We start from the raw sequence: 25,922 nt of genomic DNA on the forward strand, positions 1-25,922 counted from the left end.
ACACCAAGCCAAATTCATGTTTAAAAATTGTGTAGTAATGAAAAAATTATTGATTAAATTGTAAAAAAAAGAATTTTAAGGTTATAACCTTCAAGCTGAGCGAAAGCAGTAGAAGAGGGAGAAATCAGTGTAAGTAAAAAATACGTATAGCAAATTTAAGATAAGATCTCTTTTCTGAGGTGAGGCGTTGAAACTTGCTGGAAATATAAAACATTGTTGTCTTTGAATAATGCAAATTCCAAGATCCTTTAAGCCTAACGACATAGCAGCTTACAATTTCAATGCAATTGAAATGGTGAAGAAACACAAACATGACAAAATAAAAAAGGTGTTCATAAAAAATATATATATTTGTATGTATATAGGTACGTATATAATCGTTCTTTAAGAATGCATTTAGTCTTTTATTGTAGAACTCATCATATCAAAGGCCAATAAACAAAAGCAGCCAACAATGAGAGTGTAGCATAACATAAATCCGGTTAAAGTGTGACCAAGTTAAACACCATTGTCGAGGTACGCACATTTCACTGGCTACACTTATTATACTCTAGCTCTTTTTTGCCCCACCTCCACCCAGCTGAGGAGTTTTATTATTGCTTTGTTCTATTGTACGCGTAGACAAAACACCTTGGCTTAGACCAGCAGCACATAACAAAAAGTGCTTGGTAATGGTATGGCACGTTTCAATTTTGTGATTAGAAAGAAGTGTGGAGAGATTTAAGGTGAATGAATAAAGAATGTAGAAAATTTCTATTTATTTACACGAATAATGGTAGTAACAAACGCAGCTGGACACCAGATTACTCAAGACTATTAATGAAATTAATCAACAACAAACATTCTTGCAGATGTCTACGCGTTTACGGGAGACAAAATCCCAGTGGTTAGGGAAAGTCTTCTATGTATAGACAATGGACAGTAAGTCCGGATTCACAATGGGTTATTTTCCTAGAGGCAATTCTCAGTTTGCTGGAAAGGGGAATGAGTTCCCTTTACATTTCATTCTTGTAAAATGAGAATCGCAAGTTATCTACCTATTCGATTAGTCTAAATATGAAATATGAAAACATGGTTTGGAAAATTAAATGTATATTAGGTCTAATAAGAAGTAACTGTTATGGCCTCTTAATAAATCTTCAATTTAAATTGAATTTACAGTTGAACATCGATAAGTGAAGGTTACGTCACTTGCCGAAAATCAAAAGTGAAAGGCCCCTTGAACAAAATGAGCCGATTACAAATATCGCATATTGGAGAAAACGTAAACAAAGAATGGAAGTTAAAAGAGACCAAGTTGACATCCCCCAAGGTAAATTCTGGCAAAAATTAAACAAAAAAAATTGTTAAGTATATCGGCTTATCGCTTTCCACAACCTTATTCACAGCTGATATAATAGAAAAAAAAGTGAACGAATGGAGTGACAGAATGTTAAAGGTCCTGGCAGTTAGAGAGTTATTAACATTTTTGCTCTCATAGCAGAGGAAATAAGTAACTTATATATCATTAACATTTTTGCTCTCATAGCAGGGGAAATAAATAACATATATTGAAATCCTTACACAGAACAAATAATTAAGAAAAATAAAAATGGCAAGAATATTTAAATGTAAGCTCAATTGTATAGTGGTTAGTAGCATACATACATATTTTGACAAAAAAAATGTTTCTGGGTTGCGCACTACAAACATGTCAATCCCTATATTTATTTCATTTAAATACTTTTTTCCATAAATTTATCATTTTCCATAGCCATGAAATCAATTATAGTTTTCGAAAGGCCACTAACTCTCACATTTTTCCACTCAAGTGTTGATGATCCCTCGCTCTGGAAAAAGTGTCTTTTGCAATTTTCACATTAATAGGTATGAAATTTATTCATTTGGTTAATACAGCTCAATTTCATTTACTTTCACAAGTCAAAACAGTCAGCCTGTAGCTGCGGCAGTAGCTGAAGCAAAAACAAAAAATGAAACATAGTTTCAATTATTACGCAAAAGCGAAACGTTTTTTTTTCCTTTGCATTTTTTCGATTCAAATTGAAAGCAAAAGTGAAAATTATAAAAAAAGATACGTACATATTTTCATCTGAAAATATCACTTTATGGTGCATGACAATATTATGACGATGACAGCGGTGCGACATAACATAAAACTCCTCCTGATCATTTTTATCCATCATGATGAATGGAATTTTTCTGATAATCAACATACTGTGGAAAGCGTATGGCAAGGCTATGTACGCTATGGGTATGGATGATCAAGCTTAAATCACGATATCATTTAAAAGAAAACCAAAGCCACCATAACGTGACTGATGACAACAGTCAGTCACCAATATGAGCATAAGAAACAAAATAAAATAAAATTAATGTTACCCACCACACCAAACATATGCGCGCCATCGTGCCATGCCATAATGTTAACAATATTAACAAAAAAATCCAACACCAACAACAAATACTATGAAAATCCAGTCTTGCGGCTTTGCTTGTGTTACATAATAACAAAATTAATTCGAAAGTTTGAATGGGGGGAATTTTCGAAATGAAACCAAATGAAATGTTTATACAAAAGCAATCATTTCGTTTAACTTTCGTTGTGAAAATAGGGGAAAAAAAGAAAATTGTAAAAAAGGTGAAAACCTTTTTCCAATTTTAAATTGCATAAAGAAAATCCAACCACAAACTAAATGATTGCTGCATTTCAATGTTTTAAAGAAAGGAATAATGTGGAGATTCCCCTACATCAGTTAGCCATTGGCAATAAAGAGAATACATTTCCCTATGAGTCCAAATTAAAACGAGGGTCTCGAAATTATTTTAATTTACCACCAAATTATGTTGTTATATGAAATATTTAACAAAGTTCAGCAGATTTTGTATTTTTAATTGACAATATTGTTAATTAGTTTATTATGTTTAACAACTCGATTATTATGTTTTACAACTCGATTGTTAAATGTATGTACATATGTGTTGGAAAGCGAAAAATAAATATATCGATAACTGTACCTTTGTATCTGCCGTCGCCACATCTTATAGGTACGTCCCAATAATAGATATTTTTGCATTGATTTAAAATTTACAACTCACATAAAATTCTTACCAACTTACTATACCGACCCCGTAATGTAAGTAATGCATAATTTTCACTCATCACACTTTTTTTTTCCTATTGGCCGGTTGATTGCATATCTGTTTGTGTGAAATGCATCACCAACGTAAAAAAAGAAAAAGCGGCGGATGCAAAGCTAAAGAAATTGAAATGAAAGCCGCTCCTTGGAAAAGCCAAACATGTAAGTGTTCAAAGAAAACTAAAAAGCGCTGTAGGAAAAATCGCATGGACAATTTTCCTCTTTCACTTAGATGCAGCCACAACAAAAGGAAAAATTAACAATAATAACTGCAACAATTGATTTTTCTTTTGGTGCAAGACTTTAACAAATCAAATGGGTAAAAAAAAACTCCTATATTTAATATGTATACATATGTATATAAAAACCATAAAAACAAAACTAAAGGAGTAATGCATAAAAAAGGGAAATTTCAATTCAAGCTGCACTGTGAAACTGCAACGTTGACGTTTGCCGTTGTTATTGTAATTCACCCATCCTCATTAACATCTGCGTAGCATTCGTTATACAGTAGAGTGTAACGTAAGAAAATAAAACTACAAAAACTAAATCTTCCATAGCTTTTTTTGCTCGAAATGTCTTTCTTGTACGATTTGCTTAAAATTTTCCTGTTTGGTTGGTTGATTTTGCTGGTTGTGTTAGGATGGTAGGATGAATTAATGATTATCTTTGTCATGATGACGTTGATGATAATTTGACATGTGAATACTGCTGTGTACGGTTGAAGTTAACTTCCGGCATGAGATATGATTTTCTTTAATGGTGAAACTTTCGAATTAACACCCCCACAAATTACTTATCAAACACAAAAAAAAAAAAACTTATTATCATTTATGTGGAAATGAATATTTATCATGATGCTTTTGTTACTAAGATAGGTATATATCAGGATTCATTGAATAAGTTTAAGCTAAGCGATCAGCCGACATAATTTTTTTTTTTTAATTTTTGGCAGTACTTGGCATTGGGTATGTCAACTTATTCTCTTTTTACATTTTCTCCAATGTGATAATTTTTTCAATCGGCAGATTTGACATCCTTAATGATATTCTAAATGACTATAAGCTTCTTTACTACCATCATACCAATTGCTGTTTTATGTTAGTACTATATATTGCAAATGACGATTATTCGTTTCTTATTATCTGTTATTGCATGTTATCGATAACTTATCAGTGCAAATTTGCACTGTTATTTTACCTAGAACATCTGACTTGCATTGGATAGGAGTAAAATAAAACACAATAGATGTCAGCTGTTTTTCCTTTGTAAAATCATCTGATATGGTTTAATTAGCGAAAGAATCTTGTGCGAACAGCAAACAGCTGGGTACAATTTATTTCTCACGGAGTGCACTCTCTGTCAACAAGATCTCATAACGTTCGGTTGTGTGTGTGTTTTATACTATTAAGTTTATAGTTACGAACCATACAACACACAAATAAAACAAAATGGCGCAAACTAGTAAGATACTCAAATCAGAGTTGCACTAATTACTAATTTTGACAAATAGTGAATTCAATGTTTTGTTGTTGGCCAACTGCTCTTAACCTGAGTATTCTGTTCCATTTTTCGAGCGGAATGCTGTCAAACTCCATATAAAAAAAAACCTCGGCGAAACGTTTGCTGAACATAGGCGGAAAAGTAGTTATCTGTTTATAGTGAGGAAAATGGCAAAAAAACTATTATAGTGGCAACACTTGAAACTATTGCCGGCATCATGTTAGTTTGTTTCATTGGTTTCAATGGTTCGTTGTTCTTTATTTGTTTGAGAAAAAATATATAAAATAGAGAAAACAATAAGTGCAGATACAGAAACGTGTTTTGATATGGAAACAAAAACATTTGATAGCTGTCATATTTGGCTCGCGAAACAATTTAAAATTTCAGCGGCTATTCCGAAAGCAGAATAGAATACCAACCCTTACCTGTTAAATTTGTCTTGGTTGCAACTACATGTCGTAAACAGAAAGTGGAAAGACCCCATGAATGTAACAACAGAACATGTTGACATCCTCATGTCAAATACTGTCGAACTTTAAAAAAAAAAAACTGTGAGTCGGCTGATCGCTTTATACGATCTTATTAAAGGTGCTTTTGCAGGAAATGTACTTTATATATGTATGTGCTGTCACTTTCTGTATGCACGAGACTTTTCTTATGTACCTCAAATACGAATGGAGCGTCCTCTAATCGACGTATCTAACTTTTTTTATAGACATGTATAATCGATGAAATAAGTGCTCGCTTTAATCGAAATAATTGGATATTTACTCCAATATCCATTTTTATAACCTGCACCAACGGATGGGGGTATATAAATTTCGTCATTACGTTTGTAACACATGGAAATATCTTAGCCCCAAAAAAGTGTATAGATTCTTGATTGTCTTGACATTCTAAGTCGATATAGCTATGTCCGTCACTCTGTCTGTTGAAAGCACCCTTTTGTTCATATTAAATTTTTAGTATATAAAGGGTGATTTTTTTGAGGTTAGGATTTTCATGCATTAGTATTTGACAGATCACGTGGGATTTCAGACATGGTGTCAAAGAGAAAGATGCTCAGTATGCTTTGACATTTCATCATGAATAGACTTACTAACGAGCAACGCTTGCAAATTATTGAATTTTATTACCAAAATCAGTGTTCGGTTCGAAATGTGTTCAAATTTTGACAAATTTTGTTCAGCGATGAGGCTCATTTCTGGTTGAATGGCTACGTAAATAAGCAAAATTGCCGCATTTGGAGTGAAGAGCAACCAGAAGCCGTTCAAGAACTGCCCATGCATCCTGAAAAATGCACTGTTTAGTGTGGTTTGTACGCTGGTGGAATCATTGGACCGTATTTTTTCAAAGATGCTGTTGGACGCAACGTTACGGTGAATGAACACATTTCGAACCGAACACTGATTTTGGTAATAAAATTCAATGATTTGCAAGCTTTGCTCGTTAGTAAGTCTATTCATGATGAAATGTCAAAGCATACTGAGCATCTTTCTCTTTGACACCATGTCTGAAATCCCACGTGATCTGTCAAATACTAATGCATGAAAATCCTAACCTCAAAAAAATCACCCTTTACATATATCACACGATATGTTAAACTTTCAGAGTTGCCACATTTGAAACAACACAAGAATACAATCACAACTTTAACATGCCTTAATTTTCAAGCATTTGCAAAACAAAATCTGAATTTAATTTGTTCCAAATATATCTACTAGGTAAAAATGTATGCTATGGTAATTTAATTTAACATACATGTGTGCATTTTCTTTTTATATGGAGCCTGTGTATTACATTTTTAAATGTATTTCTTAATGGGTCTGCATATTTATCTCCAAAAACCAAAAAAAAAAAAACTATAAGAGACACTCGAAAAATGTGAAATTTCTTTGGTTTTGGTTATTTAGTGTGTCGCCACAGACAGCATTGGCTGCTTCATTGTTTCTTTTTTACTTTCAAGCTCCCAATATCAAATACATTTCACTTCAATATCGATCTGTGTTAATCTTAAGTGTCGTTTTGACTTTAACTCCAACAAACACAATCAACTTCACAGCAAATAAGAGGTTACAAGAAGAAAAATAAAACAAAACTCTTCTTTCACCAAAATGTCTGTCCATACATTCGTGCCAAAGTCTCTTTCTCTTCAAAGACAGACAGCACCACGCCACATAAATGAGTGGAGTACAGTGTTGTTGTGCGGCCACCTCGTTTTCAATGATCCGCGATCTTGTCGTTGTCATCGTTTAATTTCTTTTTCCCCACCATTCACGTTTGGTTTTGTGTTTGCTTTTGTTTTTGTATCCAATACATTTTGAGAAAATGAGGTTTGACGTTTGTTTTTGTTTAGAAAGTAACGAGAAAGCCCCAAAGAAAACAATAATAATAAACGGCGACGACAGCGACGACGGCGAAGACAGCTACAATAGCAACAACAACGCCAAAAGAAAAAGCGCAGTAGTAAAAGCATAACACAAAAAACGCATGTGAAATCGTCTCTTGCTGTTGCTGTGTTATGTGGGGGCTGGTGATGGGGTTATCTAAAACTGCATTTTGAGCAAAAAGCAAATAAACAAACAAGTTCACCAATTGAGAGAGTAAATACAACTAAATGGAGAACATTATCTATCAGTGAAGAGCCGACTATGTTAAATAACATTTGCAGAGCATAGATGAAGAAAGAAGAAATCTATTGCAATGGGAATGTAGACATTGCCGTGACAGAAAAAAACAGCTATTACTTTTTTTATTGAAGAGGAAGAGGTAATTTATTCAATGTATGACAAGCAAGAAGTTAATATAGCTTGTACAATAACCAAAAAAAGGAGCATTTTCTAAATTAAAACTCTTTCCATTTTATATGCACATACATATGTAAACTTGGAGGCCACCGTAGCGCAGAGGTTAGCATGCCCGCCTATGACGCTGAACGCCTGAATTTCCATCCTAGCGAGACGCATCAGAAAAAATTTTCAGCGGTGATTTTCCCTTCCTAATGCTGGCAACAATTGTAAGGTGTAAAACTTCTCACGGAAGAGATGTCGCTCGCCGTTCGGACTTGGCTATAAAAAGGAGGCCCCTTATTATTGAGCTTAAACTTGAATCGGACTGCACTTAAAGATATGTGAGAAGTTTGCCCCTGTTCCTTTAGTGGAATGTTCATGGGCAAAATTTGAATTTGTAAACTTGGATACTTTCTTTTTCACCGCTATTTCTACTCTACTTTCAAGATTCAATAAATAAAAGTGCGGTAAGTGATTAGCTTACTTTAGGACTCACTTAATAAGATTGTGAAAGCGATTTGACCACATAAAATTTTTTTTTGAAATTTTGATGTTAACATGTTCTCTTTACACCTTAATGACTTGTTAACGTTTTTTTCCTATTTGCGACAGCTTTAATCGACGCATTTCGATATCAAAAATCCTGGGACTTTTCCACCATTTGTTTTCGGCAGATGACGCAACCTTCTATTACTGAGCCGTGATTCAATTTTTTGAATTTTGACACTAAAAACGTCAACTTGTTATATTTTACAATTATTATTTGTTTGTATTTCCCCTTATTTGTGGCATGTTAGGCCACTTGCGAGGACAGAAAGTGGATAGGCTCCATGACCATCATTCAGAAGTTAAATTTGCCGTTTGAAAATGTCATCAAATAAGAGAAAATGTAAACAAGGAATGAAAGGAACAAGTTGACATCCTTAATGCCAAGTAATGCCAAAAATTAAAAAAATTGTATGTCGGCTGATCGTTTGGCTTAATCTTATTCAGAGAATCCTGTGGGACATTTCGACATCCTCAATGTTCATGGCACCCTTCCACTTTTTGGTTTTCCCAAAAGGCGTAACTAATAGAGTGCCCTATGCTATTGGAATGGAATGTACACAAACCTCGTCATTCCGTTTGTAATACATCGAATATTGACCTAAGAGCCCTACAAAGTGTATATTCCTATTTCCTTTGAAATTATATAAAAGGCTGTTCGTTGAGGCACTAAGCTCTTTATATGAAAAGGCTGGATTGGAAGCAATAGAGTTTTCCAAATACGCTTTTTAACGGGGAAGAATGGATGACGCATACTATTTTTGAGGACTAAGAGATCTCAATCTTTACAGATAGCTTGGCTTATTTCTTTGGAGAACCGGTTAAATCCTAAACACACGGTCATGCACGTGTTGATGAGTGGATAAATGAGTGAGTGTGAGTCAACTCTCCGGGGAAGCACATGCATTTTGGTTATTCTTATATATTCTCATATTTCTCCATATCTTTGTATCCTCTTCGGTTCTGAGCAGGGGTCTCGTACTGCATCATCATATTGTTTTCTTCTGGTTTTGCTTTATCTGTTTTTGCCTAACTTGTCTCTGAGTTAACTCACCTTTTCGGGGTAGATGGCCTATTCGACCGAAACCTTACTTCACATATGTACTCGTACGTGACATCACTGAATCTAATGGACGAGATAGCCACTAAGGACGCGGGCTCATTTGGGAATCTTTATACAACTGCCGAATTAAGCGGAGTAAGCACCTCAAACAAAATTTTCGGTTGTAGCCAAGGCATTTAGGTCTCCACTGGAAAATAGTTTAGGGATTTATGCAGACATATTTGGATACGGTTGTATTATCTACTCCATTTTTTCGATCCTCGATATATTAGTTGAGAACGTACACTTTTTCTTTCTTAAGGTGCTATTACACGACATGTGCTTTACATACATGATGCCACTTTCTGTGTTCACATTACTTTCCATATGAATAGAGCGCGTTCTAATCAGCATGTATTCTCATATGTATTGTACTTTTTTTTAGAGACATGCATACATGTAGGTTCGAAAAAATAAGAGCTCATTTAATCGAAAGAATCGCAAATTTATCAAAATTCATTTTTCATAATAAATGTTTTGTACGTATCACACATCGCGTACTACTTTCAGAGCTGTCCCATTTGACAATACATATGAGAATACATATCGTATAATACCACCTTTATACTTTTTATACTCTAACTACTAACTAATGTATTACATATAATTACCCAAAACAGGAATCAGTAGTGAAGAAACTTTATTGGTGGTTAAACTTTTCAAAATAACATAGTCCTTCATACAAGACTCATGGATCATTTTAAATTTTGTATTTGATTTTGCGGACCTAATAATAATGGAGCGTTTATATGTACTATTACTTGAAAATTGTTTCAGAAGTCTGGCAACACAGCAAAATATACCAATAGACAGGGTACACTCAAAAGGTATGCCACTTACCCACAACCCTGCACTACCCAACAACACTACCTTTATTAGATCATGATGTTATGTCATATTAGCCTTAGAAATTTGTTTTAAAACTTATATCTTTAAAAAGTGTTTTATTTTATTATTTTCATCGTTTAGAAAACATTTACAACGTAAACAACTCTTTTTTGGGTTACTGATTGAACTTAAAGCCTGCAATCTCGGGGTGCAGGCAAAATACAGTTTCACACGGCATAAGATTTACAAAGGCATTTTTTCTGTAGAATTCCAACTTGATTTGAAAACATTTGGTATCGTTTGCTGTAATTCAAAAAATATTTCAAGGTATTTACAATGCAGTATTACCAAAGTAATATGTATTAATTAGCCATTAGCTATCGCATTTAAAAACCTCCGTTGTATCATCTTCTTCACAATGTTCGATTATGAAACACCTACACAAATCATGGCGTTGATGTTGGGTGATTATGTGCATGAGTTCATGCAATCGCTCACGCTTTCTTTCATGCCTTTTTCATGGAGTTTGCAGAGAAAGGTGGCAATTTATCATTGTTAACCTTTTTTCTTGCCTTGCTTGCTGGGCAGTGCAGAGAAATTCAAATTCAATTTTTACGTAATCTAACATTTGAAGTTTTTAATTATTTTAAATATACCAAAGCAAGTATTTTCTCAAAGTTGTTTCGACTGGTAGGGAGGAGGTCATACATATGTATTTTAAAACTTTCATTTGCAGCAAACGGGGAATGTGAGGTAGGAGGAAAAAAGCTAAAAGAAATAAATCCACGTTGTCTTTGATTGCAACACTGAGCTTTATCGCTTGTTGTGGGCACAAAAGTTGTGGCTTTTTAACATTTGGTGTAATTTTTCGACTTTTAGGCCAACGAAGCGCATAAAAACAAAAAAAAATCCCTTAAATAATTAATTTTAAAGTGTGAGGTTTTCACGCAAGATTATGTAAATTTTGTGCTTTGAAGTACACATTTGCTTACTTCTACAGCAACAAACAACAGCTGTTAAGTGTGGAGTACTATTTCAGGTTTTACTTTGGAGTTGAAGAAAGAAGGGACAGTGGTGCAGTTGTACAGTAGACAAAATGTTTTACATAAATCATAATGATGTTTTGGTTTTCAGTTTATCTTTGGTAATTTTTCTTTCTTTCTTACGTTTTTTTGTTAATTTTGCGGTTGGTCGCTTTATGTGGGGAAATTGAGGACAGTTTGTGGTGTTACATGACATGTCATTTCCGTAACATTTATTGCCTATTACATAAGTTGTCTAAAACCAGAAACTTAAAAACTTTCAAATTCTCTGCACACGACAAAAATAATAATATAGCAGCTTTATTTTGTCGTTGTGAAGGTGTTGTTGCTGTTGTTTGTAACAGCAAGCAGTAATTGAAAAAAGAAAATTGTGTGGAAAATGTACAATATATGAAAAGGAAAAGTGAACATTTCTCTTTTCCCCCCAGGAGACTTTACAATAAATGGAAAGTTTTTTTTTCCCAAAAAAATCATTTCTTTTCTTGAAAGAGATGATGGTTTTTGGGGCGATTAGTGTTTAAAGTTAGGTAAGAACATATTCAAGTCAAGGTAGATTAATATAAGGTAGTATAAACTATGTGTCGAGGACTCACTTGTAAGAGGTTACGACTCATGTCGAAGACAAAAAGTGGAAAGATCCCTTGATAATTCTAGTTGTCAAAATGTGGTGACTAATATATTACAAATAAAGACAACGTAAACAAAAATGAATGTAAACAATAAACAAGATGCCATCCTCAATGGCGAGCACTGTTGAAAATTAAAAGAAAATAAACGTCGGCAACCTTGGTCGCTGACATAAAGTGTTACCAATTCAAACAGCTACACTTTTTGTGAAAAATTTTTTTCATTAATTCAAATGAAAAATGACTGTGGAAGCCATCTAAATTTCAGAATTTATTCGCGTTTGTTCGATAAGACCAACTTTTGCCTTGACAATTGGTCTGAGTGGGTCAAAATATGAGTTGCAATCTACGCGAATGTAATCTGCCGGTATTTTGACCCTTTCCCGTACAACTGCTTTCTTCAGGGCATCCATATTGCTCTTTAACATGGCTCAAAGTCTATCAGTTGCTATCTACCGAATTGGACAGCCACTATGTGGACGAAGTGAAGTGCCGAACATGGTTTTTAGCCATTCTTGGCTAAAAACGTGACGGTGCCGAGTCTTGTTGGTACTTCCATGATTTACGATCGAAGTGTTTGCATGCCCATGGCTTCAAAGCAACCACCAAATTGTTTTCCCGATAAAAAGTCGCATTTAGAGGGATTTTCAACAGGGATGCTACAAAAGTAGTCCGATAAGGACAGCAAACGACGCCATATTTTTACCGCTCATTACTTTTCAGTAAGGTTTGCCATTTCATGATGGAAAGATATAGAAGCCAACAAAGACTACCGAAAATCGGAGCGATGAGGCTCATATCTGGCTAAATGGCTTCGTCAATAAGCAAAATATGCATTATTACTGACAGATTTCCACACCGATCCCGAAAAAATTTCGGTTTATGGGCCGGCGGCGTCATTGGGCCGTATTTCTTCCGTGATGATTAATACCGACACGTTACTGTGAATGGGAATCGCTACCGTTCAATGATAACAGAATATTTTTGGCACCAATTGGACCATATGGATTTGGTACCACAAGCCAAATAGCAAATGTCACAACAATTTATTGGAAACCAAGTTTGGAGAACGTATTATCTCACGAAATGGTCCAGTCGATTGGCCGCCTCGGTCGTGCGATTTGACTCCTCTGGACTATTTTCTGTGGGGCTACGTCAAGTCTATGGTCTATGCCAAGAAGCCAGTGGCGATTAATGAACTACGTACGTATCTAAAGCGAAATTGCAGAAGAATCGGCCGATTTATGCTTGAAAACTGTCGAAAATTGGGTTAAGGCGCCTGGACTTCTGCAAGCGTACCTGGCGTGGTCGTGGTAAAGAAATCGAGTGTCATACATAATGGCAGTGAACGTACTTTCAGATAAATAAAGATTTTCATTGGTATCCACAACCGTTTTTGTTTGGTTTAAAAAAAAACTTTTGTAGCGCTCTTATTAAAAAATCCGTTACTTTGGCACCCGCCTCGATAAAAACGAAGGGAGAGCGGCCATTGACAGTCACGGCTGCGCATACCATTACTTAAGATGGAAAATTTCTTCTTCTTATGTTTACGAATTGTTCAATTCAACAATTCAACGATCTTCGTAAATTCAGCACGTCCGTGTCAACTTGTTCTCTTTTTACATTCATTCTTTATTTACGTTTTCTCTTATTTGATGATATTTTCAATCGGCAGATTTGCCATTCTTAATGATGTTCATGGGGCCTATCCACTTTATGTTTTCACAAGTAACCTAACCTTCTATTAGTGAATTCTGATCGACTAAATGCTTCCTGCATACTTATTCAGTGAATTCTGATAACATACCTTACTATGTATGGACCCTTTATACAAAAAGATTTTATTATGATCAAAGCTAATACTCAATAAGCTTAATTAACGAGTCCTTAAACAAAATGAAATACTACCATACATGCCGAAGTACCCATAATTTTAAACAGTGATTTAAAAATACCACCAATATCAACGAAGGACTACTTACAGCACCAATTTCCTTATTTTATAAGGTTTCAGCCAGAGTTTGTAAGTCTTCATTAATCACTGGTTTCATGTGGTTCATTGAACAAAATATCTTGACTTTGGCTAAATATGTTGAACGGAAGTGAATTTTTGGTGATTGTTAAAAAAAATATCATTTCTCTTTGCCATGCATTAGAAAGGTGAAGGGAGAAAATCAAGAAAGTTGTAGCCATGAAAGGCAAAACACCTTTAACCTCGCGCATGAATTACCGTCGTCGGATTAACAGACATCATGACATGTTGGTTATGAAAACACGATGGAAAACGCCAACAACACCCACTAGCTGCTTTACTCCCCCATTATTAAGCGAAACGAGATAACTATTTGTCCGTCTCTATGTTCATCAAAGCCCATTGCATTGCAATCCATTCATCCATCCATCATCCTCCATTATATTATAAAACAGTGAAAATGGGGAATTATTTTAAATACTACAGTGTTACTTTATGTATTGAAAAAAAAAAACTTTCTTTTTTCAGCGCTGTGCTCTTACTTTCCCAAAAATAAAAGTGATCGTATTTGTTTTGAGACGAGTGTGAGTGAGTGCAGTTGTTTGTTGGTTTCAGTTTTCTGGGTTTGTTTGCACACAATTTTTAGCCATTTTTTCGGAGCACAGTAAAAGTGCATCATTGCAACATCAACTCACCATCATCATCATCAGCCTCAACAAAGGAGCTTTAACTACCTACCTACCTACCTTCTACCAAAAATGAAATACAACTGAATTTAAAATTGCAAATAGAAAATAAACGTACATACAAACATCTGTTGCATTCAGTTGGGGGGCATCAGCCACATTCACTCAAATACACATTGCCTTTCATTAAGTAATTCGCCATCAACTCACCTAGCTAGCAAACTATTGGAAAACCAAATTGGAAATGATAATGATGATCATCATCATCCTTATCATCATGTTTTCCTTTGGAAAATATTTTAATGATCGAACTTTCATGTTTGCAATTTTAAAATTTCACTTTAACTGGCTGGTTTTAAACCACATGGATACTGGATGTGAATAGTGACAGATTAAAATGTACGCATAAATGAGAAAGTCCCTAAGCCTTTCTCACTATTGGCTGTAAATAGTTAAAATTTAAATTAAAATCCAAAAAAAATCCCTTTATGGTTAAAGAGCTTTTTATTAAGGCATATCCTTAATAAGATATTGGTGTAAAAGTGATGCCAAGTTCAGAATTGTAAACAACGACTGTATGTTCTAAACTGGAAGGCCAAGATAGATTAAAAGAGGTAGCGAAACTTTTTCCAACCAAACAGTTAAAAGGTCGTCATGAACATTTATGCACCTTGTGAACATATGGGTAGTAGTGTTTTCTTTTCTCCCTCTTTGATCATTCTGATCGGGAAATGGTCCCAAATCCAGCTCTGATACTATTGTCATTTCCTCACTGTAAGTAGAGTACTACATTTTCGCCTATTTTTCGCTGACGTTTTATGTGATGTTTGACAGCATTACGTCGAGTGCTAGGCACTGCTGCCATCAGCACAGTCATGGAGGGACGGAACCCTAGAATTGCTATCTGGAAGATCATGTTGCACGGAGGGATCAAAACATTGAGAACCGAGGGACTGATATCTGCTTTAGACTGTCTGACCATAATACGGTCCTGCAGACGGAGATTCGGGCGTTCACGGAGATTCGTTACGAGTTCACTTATGTAAAATCGGTGCGGCAAGTGATAGCATGAGTAGGGTATGCGGGAAAGATGATGAGACGTTGGAGCATTTCCTTTGTCATTGCCCGGCTTTCGCGTCTGACAGATACCGGCACTTAGGTGGAGACACAATACCAGACATGATCCAACTTAGGGGAGTGGTATTGAAAACAATTAACGATTTTGTATTTAGCACAGAATTCCTAACTTAAAATTTTCTTTTTAAAGGTTACTTTATAGTTTGTAGAGCGCACAACAAGCCGATTACTAGCTTAGGTGTATGTCCATAGTGGCATGGGGCGGATTAATATTTGCACCCTCTTTTCAACCTAACTTAACCTAACAGCATTACGCGCAAAAAGCTGAACAGAATACCCTACTTTAGTTGTCAGATCATCAGTTTAAACAGTTTTTTACCATCGTTATAATTCATTTAGAATTTATTCAATAAGGTTAAGGAAAGCCATCAGACGTCAATAATTTCGTTTAATTTTTGACAGTACTTGCCATTGAGGATAACAACATGTTTTTTTCACGCATTCATTCTACGTTTACATATTTGCATATTTTGACATTTCCAATGTTCATGGGGCCTTTCCACCATTTGTTTTCGGCATGTGACTTAACCTTCTAATAGTAAAAACGGTTATTGATTAAACCTTTTTGTAATTGATTAAAATCAACGATGATTTGGACCTTTTCCACCATTTTGTTTTGAGCAACTGACACTATCTTCTCTATTTTACAACGTAAGGCGTTGTAACTTTGCTTCATGGCCCAATATCATTAGCTAAACATTGACTTATGCTTCCGCCTTTTTATGACTTTATTTCGCTATAGTTTAACATCAAGTTCTTCCACAATTTCATGGAAAATTCTTTATATATAACAATTTATTTCATTTTAAGTTCCACCTATTGCTTTCAGATCATATAAATAGAAATTATCTTTGCGGCTGTTAAAGATAAATTAACAAAAAGATTTGCATTGCAAGTACATTTTTTAAACACATTCGTTGCGGTTGGCATTTTTCAAGTTCAAATTCAACTTCTACTTCCGTTGATCATTGACTAGCAGTAGTAGTAGTAGTATTTCCAAAGACGCTACATAACGTAGGTCAACCAGCAGTTATTTCCGCAGTGAAAAAAACCGAAGGACAATTTTGTTTAGAGGTGTGAAAAATATAAGATAGTGAATAGAATGGTAGAGAAGAATAAATGCCTAAAGGACCAGGAAGAAACTATTTATTAATGGCGAAGGGTGATGAAATTGGAGAAAAAACAACTGAAGTAATCACATTGGCTTTTATGTCTATGTCCAAGGATTTGTTGATCAGGCAATTTTATTTCAGTAACTTTTCAATAATCCAATCTCTCGCTTAACATAATTCTTATGGTCATTAAGCTTGACGCCACTAAAACAACTAGGCTAAAACTTAATAACATTGTAACAGCCAGGCTACCCTAAGCAAGATATTTGAAAAACGATCATTCCATTAAAAATTTTATTTTTCTTGATCTCTTAGCGTTCTTCCTTCCAAACATTATCTACACATGATCCAACATTCTTTTGATTTTATACCATAATTAACTGATATTATAAAAGGACAACAGCTGATTATTATGAATTAAAGAATAAAAGACGTCCGTCCCTCCGTCTGTCGAAATCACGATTGCCGTCGAACGAATAAAGAAATCCGCTTTATTTCTTATTGATGTACAATGTACATAGGTCGCTGAGGAATTCAAATGGGCCATATTGCTTCATATTTGGATATTAGGTGGTGCTTCGATTTAACTTGGTGAGCCCCTATAATTTTTTTTTCGATTTGGTTGGAATTTTGCTCGTGGTATTTTGTTACAACTTCCAAGTTGTACTGGCTATGTAAAGTTAACCCATATCGCAGCGTTGAAAACTTGAGCCCCTAAATACCGTAATTGTTAGTCGATTTGGCTTAAATTTAGAAAATATTGGTTTATTATGACTTCAAACATGATTATGACCTGAAATAGTTCCCATATAAAACGGGCCCCGGATTAGTCTTCTAGTACCCCTAGAGAATTCAATTTGACAGATTTTTGCAAAAATGCGATATTTAAAGTACAAACATGCCCTTGAACTTAGTTCAATTGTGGAAATTTTTGGCATAATCCGTGGTGGTAGGATTAGGCCCGGCCGAACTTAGCACTTTTTAGATTGCTTCAAATTATTTTAAACATGAGTATACGGTTTGTTTGATCTTATCTTGTGATTAATAATTAATGTTGATTTTGTTTTGGGAAAGCTTGTGATATCTCATTTGTTTCTCTTCTTAAGAGAATGACATTTTCCCATTTCTTTCAATTTAGAATAGCGTAATGCTGTTAAATTTATTTGGCAACCCTAAAAATACTGCAAATATTAAGGTGCTGTTACACATTTTATACATAGGGCAATACATATAACAATAAATATCGTGTAATAGCCCCTTAAGCCAGGGTTGACTACCCAAATATAGGCAAATACATATTCGATTACTCAAGTAGTAATCGTTTATGCTTTAACACCAAAAATGTTTTAACAACAACAACATAGGACTTATGCTAATGAACAGCAGCAAGCATATGGACAAAAAGTACTTACTTACCGTACGTTCATATAATAAACATGTACGGCGTATGAATGTTTATTAAAAATGTATTTCATTTATTGTAATAATATTTTCGGATGTTATTGGATTTTTGTAGGTCATGGTCTACTTTTATTTCAATTCACAATGTTTTTTCTGTCGTAATGTAACAACGCAAAGTAGTATGCAAGCAGTAGTAGTGCTAGCAGCAGCAGTAGCCAACCGAACGCAAGCGACACAAATCTACTGCCTGGCGCAGGCACACACATTTACATTAAGGCACGCACTCAAAGTATGCGCGTCTGTCAAGCCTAGAGAGTGCTTACGGTAGGTAGTATGTGCATGTATTTCTACAGGGTAATGTATGATGTGCTTGCCGCCGCCTGCCTATTAAGCTGACGCCGACAACGACGTTTGTGTTTACGTTGGTAATGGCGGCGTCGCTGTTACCGAGCGACAACGTCAACGCCGCTTGACAATGCTAATACAAAGGCGCTGCTTTTATGTGCGTGCCTACATGCGTGCTTACACACTTACACAAACACAAATAAAGCCCCCCCTAGATAAAGTTTTTGCTTTAGTTTTTTTGTTGTTCTTTCTCACTTGGGGATCTTTTGTGGGGACCGTAAAAGAAGAGAAGATAGTTTTTGAAACCAGGCAGTAAAGTAAATTCGTTCCGAAAACAAACTCATGCGTAAGTAGGTTTGTTACAAATCTACATATGACATACGTATATGTATACTTCTTCACATATAGATATATGTGGGTATATCAGTATATACATAAATATAAAGACTATATAGCAAAAGGCCTATAAAGTTGGTTGTATGTTTTGTGGTTTGACATGAAAATATGAACAGCATCATCAGCCTCAGACTCACTCAATAACAATGGCACAATGATGATGATGCTCCTACCAGTCAATATCTACCCATGAATGTACATACATATATAAATTCACACAAATCTACACTCATGCAAAAAATGAATGTAGTCAAAAGAGTAGAGTTCCTTGATAAATGACCTCAATTTTCATACAAGTGAACGTGTGTGTATGCTACAAAAGTGTAAGAGCTGCCGTTGTCTTATCATCATCACTGCCACCATGGTGATGATGTCGATTTTTATGTCAAAAAAACCTTAAACGGTAGAATATTTGTATACGAATTTCCCCACTTCAATGTGACAGCCACCACTGCTAACTACATCAATATCATAGCCAATGTTGTCCTCACATCACGATATGATCATGACGTTGCTGACGAACAACGCTTCGACAATGGCAATAGTTTTTCCTGTATCTGACCGAACATTTTCGTTTTCCAAAGTACAAACATGCATACTTGAAAATTAATTAACCTTTGATCTAAAAAGTTAACATGTGTGTTCTCTACATGTTGTTGTTGTATTTCGATTTTTTTTGCTTTTCATTTTTTCGTTTCTCTCTATTCAAGTGCAAATTCATCAGTTCCTACTTATTTACATTGAGTTTGTGGGAGTGTGTGCGTGCGAGCGCGCAGTTTTTGTTCTCTATGGTTTTGGTTTTTTTGCGTTGAAATTTTCGTTTGTGTATTGAAAATCAACTTCCGCCTAACGGTGATATATGTATTAATGTTACCGCTCAATGATATTATCTTTTGACATGAATTCTATTGAATAGAATTGATCTGACAGCATGGTGGCGCTGTTTTGGCGGCGTTTAAATTTTTTGCGAGCGTGAGAGCTTTGCGCGTCATGTGGCCTAATCTTCAATTAGGTCACTTTGCCTTGAGGTAATTGAAAACAAAGTATAGAAGGAAATATGTGACCAAATATGTATGTATTTATCATCACGGAATCGTATTAACATACATATATACATGCATATGTATAAAGATATGCCAAGGTGAATTCATTTATAGTAATCACTTTTTGATACAACTACTGTTCAGGGTGTTAGTGCAAAAAATTATTAACAATAACAGCCTTGTTTTATTTTGTGTATATAGTGTAGTTCATTGAAAATTGTATGGAAATGACATTTATCAAATACAACGAAATTCTGGATAGGTATGCAGTAAAGTCTTATTTTACTTTCATGCGTCTCCAAGATTGTTTGAATGACAGAGTAAAATTAAAACCAACTACCTATTTATAAAATGAAATGCTCAAATCGAAAGTAGCAGAAATAAATATGAAGCTCTTAAACAGCTGATTTCTTGTGAAACCTAATAAAATAGCGTTAAGTGTCAACATATGCTTTTTTGATTACTCTAAATAGTATGTGTGGGGCATATACTTTATGAAATGCAGGATGATTATTAATCCAACGATGGGCCGTAAGACTTGTTATACAACCGGATGGTTTTGTTTTTTTCGCAACAAGTATTTATCTGTAAAATTAAAAACATTAAAATCAGATTTATTGTTAGGTATATTAAAAACCTTAAACGTCAGAAGCAGGCGCACATTATCATTTAATATGTGACACTATTCCTTTTTAATTAACTTTATATAAATTTTGATAGAATTGTTTTTTATGACCCTGATATACAGGGTGGCTGATGAATATTGCTACAATGATGAATATTGCTACATTTTTTTTTCGGTGTATGGAATACATTTTTCTTTTATTCATGTTAAATTAAATTATTAAATTAATTATTAAATTATTATTAATTAAATTAATTAATTAATTAATTAAATTAATTATTAAATTATTATTATTAAATAGAAAAAAAGTTATTACATTTTTTTTTGGTAGCGGCTTTCATCAGCCACCCTGTACTTGTCCGTCATCTTATCATTAGGTTAAATTATTTATGTACATATGTACTTGACATACTCAAGTAGTTAATAGTTAAAGAGGAGGACAGGCTGGCAGACATACAGCCATCATGGGCACTAAACATTATGGTATTGAAAAAGCAGACAATTATTTTCCTCGAATGAAATTTATGACATAATTGTTATTAGGTCATTGTTTGTTTAATAATAATTAAGAAAAACTAAGGGGAGGCATGGATGAGTATTAAGTTCTTCATTTTTTTATAACGAAGGAGTGTTTATTCAATTGAGGTCACAAGAAGCCCTTAAGCAGAAATTTAGGTATGTGAGGATAAGCATAAGAGAACAAAATTATAATACCATAAAACCGTTGCAAACAAAAAAAGAAAATTCTATAGAAACGTAACTGGCGTAATATTGAAGTTGATAATGCGGTTTAAATTTTGTCCAACTGAATTTTGCTCTTCACATTTAAGCAACAATTACATATTTTATATAAGAACTATTTTACTTGTATATATAATAAATAAATGTTGAACACATGTTAACAAGATGTATCAAAATCTTCACAACTTAACAAAAAATCATTCATGAAAGGACATTTTCTAACCAAAGCCTTAGATCTTATTTTAGCTAGAACAAGAAGACAAGATTCCAGATCGGTTTATATGACAGCTATATCAGGTTATGTACCGACGTGCGCCATATTAAGCACAGTTGTTGGAAGTCATTAAAAAACACCGCGTGCAAAATCGGATGAGAATTGCGCCCTCTAACGGCTAAAGAAGTCAAGATCCAAGATCGATTAATATGGCAGCTATACCAGGTTGTAAACCGATTTCGACCACACTTCGCACAGTTGTTGGAAATGATACCAAAACACCACGTGCAAGTTGTTGAAAGTCATTACAAAACACCGCGTGCAAAAAATCAGCAAAATCAGACGATAATTACGCCCACTAGAGGCTCAAGAAATCAAGGCCCAAGAAAAATTTCAAAGCACCTAGCTTTACTCCTTCGAAAGTTAGCGCGCTATCGGCAGACAGACGGACGGACGGACATGGCTAGTCATGACGATCAAGAATATATATACTTTATGGGGTTTTAGACGCATATTTCGAGGTGTTACAAACAGAATGACGAAATTAGTATACCCCCATCCTATAGTGGAGGGTATACAAATTGTCAAACGGCACTATAAAAATGTGATCGTAGAGAATTCGAAAACATTGCGGATGTTGTTCGGAAAAAAAAACTGCAACATGTCGCTACAACATTGCGATTTCCACTTAAAAAAAAAACGTAGCACAAGGGTGTTTTGCTGAACAGGAAATGGGAATTCAATTCACTGCGTTGGAAATTAATGTACATTCGCATTCTTTGGAAATAAAAACTAAAATGTTGCAGCGACATGTCGTTGCCTTTTTGTTCGAAAAGCTTTGACCAAATCGGCTTTGAGTAAATCGAGCAACGAGATTTCGGAAATCTCGTGTTTTGAACGAGGATTCCCATACAGTTTCAGTGTGAATAAATCAATCTACTTATTTGAGGAGATTTAAATCAAATCTTGTTCGAAATTCAAATGCAACATTGCGTTTGTATTGAATACCGGTTTTAATCGGTATTTTCTACAGCATTTATTTTAAACATCTGACAATTTCTTATTGAAATTATAAAACTTTTTACTTAAATGCTAATCCCAATAAAAACGCTGTCAAAAACATCCCTGTTGACAAATATAAATCACTTGAATCTTAGTGTAAACCCGTTAAACGAGTTTTGGAGATTATCTCAAATCAAGTGGATTTGGACTCTAGTGTAAACGTGGTTTTAGTACTACTTCTGCCAAATGTTTACGCATTCTCTTCGTTTTCAATTTGTTTACCCTCCACTATAGAATGGGGGTATACTAATTTCGCAATTCCGTTTGGAACATCTCGAAATAAGAGTCCAGGGCTCAATGAAGTATATATATTCTTGATCGTCATGAAATTTTAAAGCGATCTAGCCATCACCGTTTGTCCGTCTGTCGAAAGCACGCCAATTTTCGAAGGAGTAAAGTTAGGCGTCTGAAATTTAGCATAAACACTTCTTATAAAAAGAAGGCCACCGTAGCGCAGAGGTTAACAGCAAAAAATATCAGCGCTGATTTTCCCCTCCTAATACTGCCAACATTTGTGAGGTACTGTATCTTTTGGTATGACAGCCATGGAAAAACTTCTTCCCAAGAAGTGGCACGCCGTTCGGATTCGGCTATAAAAAGGAGAAGGGACCTCACTCATTGAACTTAAACTTGAATCGGACAGCACTCATTGATATGTGATTTGATATTGATATTTGCCCCTGTTCCTGAGTGAAATGTTAATGGACAAATTTGCATTTTTACTTCTTATTAATGTAGGTTAGTTGGCATTGTAAATGAGCCAAATCGCTTGACGCTAATATATAGCAGCCATATAAACCGATCTCAAGATTATACATCTTGAGCCTTTAGAATTGCAATTTTTAGTCTATTTGTCTATCTCCAACAGAAGTAACAAGTATGGTCCCAATCGGTCCAAAACGTGATATAATTCCCATATAAACCGATCTCGCGAATATACTTCTATAGCGTCTAGAGGGCACAACTCAGACGTAACGAGATGTAACGAGTATGGTTCCAATTGGTCTAAAGCCTCTTGAGCGTTTAGAGGAAGCAATTCCTTTCCAATCATATAGAAATCCATGGGAAATTCTTGTTATGGCCTCCCATTATCCTTTTTTTAGTTTCTGCCTATGAAGGGAAACCGTCCAATGTCTTTGACAAATGCAATCCATGGTGGAGGGTACATAAGATTCGGCCCAGCCGAACACCCTTTTACTTGTTTTCATGCATCTTGACTGCAGTACGGGCGAAAACTCGATCTTACTACTAGTCTTAACGTAGTAAGTACGTTAAAATTATCATTACTAATAATATTCTTATGCTAAGAAATACCGCAATCGTATGTGACAACCCTACGTCTTGACTAATCACCGAGAATAGGGATAACAAAACCTGATTGTTGATCCCTATTTTCTGGCAACTACAGAAATTACATTTTTAACTATGTGAGAAGAAATTCCACCACGAGTTTAACTTTATATAATAATTTCAACTTCCTATCAAGAATATGGTTGATATTATATACATTTCCCTCGCTATAATCTTAAACAAATATTTAGTTTGATACTTATTTTGCATTTACCTCCTTTGGCATATTTAAACAACATTTTATTAATAATTCTGCATAAGTATAATTTCAGTATCAATTTTACCTTGACTTCCTTAAACGAAATACTCTACATACAGACAGACCTATAGACTATACACTCTAGAGATTCTGCTTATGCACCTTTCTCTCCATATATTTTTTATTCAAATCTACAGCCATAACCTATATTCAATAATTGTTTGAATGTGAAATTGGTTAACGTATGTGTACCCAGTAAAGAGGTACAGACATTGTTCTCATTTTCTCCTATTAATAAAACAAAAAACTTTAATAAAGAAGAATTTTTTGTTTGAAACAGGGAGAAATGGGTCAATTACAGCCATAACCAAGCTCTATACATATCATACACACTCACTCATATGAAATACCACAGCAACTTTGCCACCCCATTGATCATGATTATCAAGTGGTGTTGTTGTTTATATATTGAGGTGGGTGGCAACATTGTCAGGCGTCTGACAACCCTTTTGGCATTTGTAATTATGCTGAATATTGTTACAAATTTCCAGGACATTTGTTAAGAGTGTTTCGGTCGCTCTCAGTTGCCCTGGTGTTCTGCATGAATTAATGCTGAGAAAAGTTCTTTTCTAGGTCTCTCGCTCCCCTGCAAAAGTTTATATGATCTCATAATCTAGTTTTGGTTTCATTTCATTTCGTTTGGTTTGGTTTTTTTTTTTTTGAATATTTTGTATATTTGTATAGTGTTTTCTTTGCTGAGTGGTTTTTTGTTTTGCCATGGCCATGTGCTAGACTTTGGCTATGAAAATATTGTGGTGCACACACTACTTTCTTTGCCTGTCTTCTCTCCTCAAGCCCCAAACCATGATGGAATATGACGAATGAAGGCAGCAGTGGCAGCGGTAGCAACAACGACGTTGACGATGACGGCGACCATCACCCTTTTGCTTGGTTTCACTTAGACTGTCAGAGTCACTTCGTCAATCTGTCACTTAGCCAGTTATGCTGATATCAACAAGAATTATGGTTTAGTGTTGTGTTTTGTTCTTTTACGCTTGTGGTTGGGGATTTTTCTGTGCTCTTTTAATACTTTCATATCTTTTTTCTTTTTGATATTTATTTTCGAGGTTTCACTGAAACTCACACAAAGCTACAGCATGCATGTGCTTTTTTCTTCTTCTTTCTTTGATACACATATGTATGTACATATGAATCATTTATGGAATTTCATTGAAATTATATTTATTATTATGGATGGATGAATGGTGTGTGTAACCAGAAAACAAAATTAAGTCAAGTGCTAAGGTGTTATCAGCGATAGAATGAGGAATGTGTTCATTTCCAATCATTCGTGAAAATGTACTAAACTCTTAAAAACCACCAACGATGATAAGGTCGTAAACTGACGCAGCCAGTAGAGGGTAAGCTACGACGTCAACCACCATTGATTTTATCAACATGACTTATTATGAATATGTACAATATTCCAATTCGCAATTAATTATGTAAAATACAGTCTAGAATATAATGCATTAGCGCTTGTTTTTGCTATCAAGCCAACAAAGATTTCCATATAGATTACAAGTCCATAGTAATTATTTCAATCGTAAAACTCATCGACCATATAGACTGTCAAGGACATTAGTTGTAGTTTGTGATGATAAGAGCTTGTGGGGATATATAAAAAAGCCCTACCCATTGGTTATGTAAATAAAGATTAATATACAAACACACAAAACGCCAAGTCCATAGTAATCATTGCTGCTATGTATAGTTCTGTTAAGATTGAATAAAAAATTAATTAAAAGTGTTATTTGCTAATAAGATAATTTAACGACAGCATGCTTGCAAGTACATACATAAAGATGTGTCAATATGTCAATAATAAATTAATAAACTTGCTTCATATTTACTTTTCTAAGAACGATATCATCAGACAACAAGAACAGAAATCAAATTTTTGCAAAGCTACAAGTACTTTGTTATAATGAGTATGCCTTGGCCAAAAAGTTTTATGTTGTAAACACCCCTTGTGAATCTTATCTTATTTGCAACCTAGTAAAAA

General features: G+C 34.7%; 1 protein-coding gene across 3 annotated transcripts in view; it reads right to left on the minus strand.

Moving 5' to 3' along the window:
• Window positions 1-25,922, minus strand: part of LOC106085921 (protein roadkill) — a 453,420-nt gene that overhangs the window by 10,549 nt on the left and 416,949 nt on the right. The gene's annotated exons all lie outside the window — the stretch shown is intronic.

The sequence above is a fragment of the Stomoxys calcitrans genome, chromosome 2 (assembly GCF_963082655.1).
Source record: "Stomoxys calcitrans chromosome 2, idStoCalc2.1, whole genome shotgun sequence".
Lineage (NCBI taxonomy): Eukaryota > Metazoa > Arthropoda > Insecta > Diptera > Muscidae > Stomoxys > Stomoxys calcitrans.